Genomic DNA, 5,148 nt, shown 5'->3' on the forward strand with positions numbered 1-5,148 from the left:
CACGCCCCTCCCCTCCCTTGGTCCGAATAGGACAAGGAGAGGGGGCCGGCCTCTCTCTCTCTCTCTTTTCCCCCCTCCGCGAATCCTATTCCAACTAGGATTGGGGGGGGGGGAATCCTACTCCCAGAGGGAGTAGGACTCTCCTGGCGCGCCTCTCCTAGGCCGGCCGCACCCCCCTTTAGTCCTTTATATACGGAGGCAGGGGCACCCCAGAGAGACAGAAGTTGATCTTCCTGATCGTTCCTTAGCCGTGTGCGGTGCCCCCCTCCACCATATTCCACCTCGGTCATATTGTAGCGGTGCTTAGGCGAAGCCCTGCGACGGTAGAACATCAAGATCGTCACCACGCCGTCGTGCTGACAGAACTCCTCCCCGACGCTTTGCTGGATCAGAGCCCGGGGATCGTCATCGAGCTGAACGTGTGCCAAGAACTCGGAGGTGCCGGAGTAACGGTGCTTGGATCGGTCGGATCGGGAAGACGTACGACTACTTCCTCTACGTTGCATCAACGCTTCCGCTTCGGTCTACGAGGGTACGTAGACAACACTCTCCCCTCTCGTTGCTATGCATCACCATGATCTTGCATGTGCGTAGGAAAATTTTGAAATTACTACGTTCCCCAACAGTGGCATCCGAGCCTAGGTTTTATGGTTTGATGTTATATGCACGAGTAGAACACAAGTGAGTTGTGGGCGATATAAGTCATACTGCTTACCAGCATGTCATACTTTGGTTCGGCGGTATTGTTGGATGAAGCGGCCCGGACCGACATTACGCGTACGCTTATGCGAGACCGGTTCTCCCGACGTGCTTTGCACAAAGGTGGCTAGCGGGTGACAGTTTCTCCAACTTTAGTTGAACCGAGTGTGGCTACGCCCGGTCCTTGTGAAGGTTAAAACAGCACCAACTTGACAAACTATCGATGTGGTTTTGATGCGTAGGTAAGATTGGTTCTTGCTTAAGCCCGTAGCAGCCACGTAAAACTTGCAACAACAAAGTAGAGGACGTCTAACTTGTTTTTGCAGGGCATGGTGTGATGTGATATGGTCAAAACGTGATGAGATATAAGTTGTTGTATGAGATGATCATGTTTTGTTGAAGTTATCGGCAACTGGCAAAAGCCTTATGGTTGTCTCTTCATTGCATAAGATGCAAGCGCCAAATAATTGCTTTACTTTATCGCTATGCGATAGCAATAGTTGCAAGAGCAATAGCTGGCGAGACGACCGTGTGACGACACATTGATATAGATCAAGATGATGGAGATCATGGTGTCATGCCGGTGACGATAGAGATCATGACAGTACTTTGGAGATGGAGATCAAAGGCGCAAGATGATGATGGCCATATCATGTCACATATTTTGATTGCATATGATGTTTATCTTTTATACATCTTATTTTGCTTAGTTTGACGGTAGCATTTTAAGATGATCTCTCACTAATTATCAAGAAGTGTTCTCCCTGAGTATGCACCGTTGTGAAAGTTCTTCGTGCTGAGACACCACGTGATGATCGGGTGTGATAGGCTCTACGTTCAAATACAACAGGTGCAAAACAGTTGCACATGCGGAATATTCAGGTTATACTTGACGAGCCAAGCATATATAGATATGGCCTCAGAACACGGAGACCGAAAGGTCGAGCCTGAATCATATAGTAGATATGATCAACATAGTGATGTTCACCAATGAAACTACTCCATCTCACGTGATGATCGGACATGGTTTAGTTGATTTGGATCACGTGATCACTTAGAAGATTAGAGGGATGTCTTTCTAAGTGGGAGTTCTTAAGTAATATGATTAATTGAACTTTAAATTTATCATGAACTTAGTCCTGGTAGTATTTTGCAAATTATGTTGTAGATAAATAGCTCGCGTTGTTGCTTCCTTGTGTTTATTTTGATATGTTCCTAGAGAAAATTGTGTTGAAAAATGTTAGTAACAATGATGCGGATTGGATCCATGATTTGAGGTTTATCCTCATTGCTGCACAGAAGAATTATGTCCTTGATGCACCGCTAGGTGACAGACCTATTGCAGGAGCAGATGCAGACGTTATGAACGTTTGGCTAGCTCAATATGATGACTACTTGATAGTTTAGTGCACCATGCTTAACGGCTTAGAGTCGGGACTTCAAAGACGTTTTGAACGTCATGGACCATATGAGATGTTCCAGGAGTTGAAGTTAATATTTCAAGCAAATACCCGAGTTGAGAAATATGAAGTCTCCAACAAGTTCTATAGCTAAAAGATGGAGGAGAATCGCTCAACTAGTGAGCATGTGCCCAGATTGTCTGAGTACTACAATCGCTTGAATCAAGTGGGAGTTAATCTTCCAGATAAGATAGTGATTGACAGAATTCTCTAGTCACCATCACCAAGTTAGTAGAACTTCGTGATGAACTATGATATGCAAGGGATAACGGAAACAATTCCCAAGCTCTTCGTAATGCGGAAATTGATGAAGGTAGAAATCGAGAAAAACATCAAGTGTTGATGGTAGACAAGACCACTAGTTTCAAGAAAAGGGCAGAGGGAAGAAGGGGAACTTCAAAAAGAACAGCAAGCAAGTTGCTGCTCAAGTGAAGAAGCCCAAGTCTGATCCTAAGCCTGAGACTAAGTGCTTCTACTGCAAAGGGACTGGTCACTGGAAGCGGAACTACCCCAAGTGATTGGCAGATAAGAAGGATGGCAAAGTGAACATAAGTATATTTGATATACATGTTATTGATGTGTACTTTACTAGTGTTTATAGCAACCCCTCAGTATTTGATACTAGTTCAGTTGCTAAGATTAGTAACTCGAAATGGGAGTTGCAGAATAAACAGAGACTAGTTAAGGGTGAAGTGACGATGTGTGTTGGAAGTGGTTCCAAGATTGATATGATCATCATCGCACACTCCCTATAAATTCGGGATTAGTGTTGAACCTAAATAAGTGTTATTTGGTGTTTACGTTGAGCATGAATATGATTTGATCATGTTTATTGTAATACGATTATTCATTTAAGTAAGAGAATAAATTGTTGTTCTGTTTACACGAATAAAACCTTATATGGTTACACACCCAATGAAAATAGTTCGTTGGATCTCGATCGTAGTGATACACATAATCATAATATTGAAACCAAACGATGAAAAGTTAATAATGATAGTGCAACTTATTTGTAGCACTGCCATTTAGGTCATATTGGTGTAAAGCGCATGAAGAAACTCCATGCTGATGGGCTTTTGGAATCACTTGATTATGAATCAGTTGATGCTTGCGAACCATGCCTCATGGGCAAGATGACTAAGACTCTGTTCTTCAGAACAATGGAGCGAGCAACAGATTTGTTGGAAATCATGCATACTGATGTATGTGGTCCGATGAATATTGAGGCTCGCGATAGGTATCATTATTTTCTGATCTTCACAGATGATTTGAGCAGATATGAGTATATCTACTTGATGAAACAAAGGTCTGAAACATTTGAAAAGTTCAAAGAATTTCAGAGTGAAGTGGAGAATCATCGTAACAAAAATGAAAGTTTCTACGATATGATCGCAGAAGTAAAATATTTGAGTTACGAGTTTGGTCTTCAATTAAAACAATGTGGAATAGTTTCACAAACTCATGCCACCTGGAACACCACAGCATAATGGTGTGTCCGAATGTCATAACCGTACTTTATTAGATATGGTGCGATCTATGATGTCTCTTACCGAACTACCACTATCGTTTTGGGGTTATGCATTAGAGACAGCTGCATTCACGTTAAATAGGGCACCATCTAAGTCCGTTGAGACGACACAATCCGAACTGTGGTTTGGCAAGAAACCAAAGTTGTCGTTTCTTAAAGTTTGGGGTTGTGATGCTTATATGAAAAAGTTTCATCCTAATAAGCTCAAACCCAAATCGGAGAAATATGTCTTCATAGGATACCCAAAGGAGACTATTGGGTACACCTTCTATCACAAATCCGAAGGCAAGACTTTTGTTGCTAAATTCAGAGTTTTTCTAGAGAAGGAGTTTCTCTCGAAAGAAGTGAGTGGGAGGAAAGTAGAACTTGATGAGGTAACTGTACTTGCTCCCTTATTGGAAAGTAGTTCATCACAGAAATCTGTTCCTGTGACTACTACACCAATTAGTGAGGAAGCTAATGATGATGATCATGTAACTTTAGATCAAGTTACTATCGAATCTCGTAGGTAAACCAGAGTGAGATCCGCACCAGAGTGGTACGGTAATCCTATTATGGAGGTCATGTTACTTGACCATGACGAACTTGCAAACTATGAGGAAGCGATGATGAGCCCAGATTCCGCGAAATGGTTTGAGGCCATGAAATCTGAGATATGATCCATGTATGAGAACAAAGTATGGACTTTGATGGATTTGCCCGATGATCGGCAAGCCATAGAAAATAAATGGATCTTCAAGAGGAAGACGGACGCTGATAGTAGTGTTACTATCTACAAAGCTAGAATTGTCGCAAAAGGTTTTTGACAAGTTCAAGGTGTTGACTACGATGAGATTTTCTCACTCGTATCTATGCTTAAGTCTGTCCGAATCATGTTAGCAATTGCCGCATTTTATGAAATCTGGCAAATGGATAAACAAAACTGCAAAGAGTTGTATACGATGCAACTAGAAGGTTTTGTCGATCCTAAAGGTGTTAACTAAATATGCAAGCTCCAGCGATCCATCTATGGACTGGTGCAAGAATCTCGGAGTTGGAATATACGCTTTGATAAGTTGATCAAAGCATATAGTTTTATACAGACTTGCGGTGAAGCCTGTATTTACAAGAAAGTGAGTGGGAGCACTACATCATGTCTGATAAGTATATGTGTATGACATATTGTTGATCAGAAATAATGTAGAATTATTCTGCAAAGCATAAAGGAGTGTTTGAAAGGAGTTTTTCAAAGAAAGACCTCGGTAAAGCTGCTTACATATTGAGTATCAAGATCTATAGAGATAGATCAAGACGCTTGATAAGTTTTTCAATGAGTACATACCTTGACAAGATTTTGAAGTAGTTCAAAATGGAACAGTCAAAGAAAAAGTTTCTTGCCTGTGTTACAAGGTGTGAAGTTGAGTAAGACTCAAAGCCCGACCATGGCAGAAGATAGAAAGAGAATGAAAGTCATTCCCTATG

This window comes from Triticum dicoccoides, chromosome 4A (assembly GCF_002162155.2).
Source record: "Triticum dicoccoides isolate Atlit2015 ecotype Zavitan chromosome 4A, WEW_v2.0, whole genome shotgun sequence".
Classification (NCBI taxonomy): Eukaryota; Viridiplantae; Streptophyta; class Magnoliopsida; order Poales; family Poaceae; genus Triticum; species Triticum dicoccoides.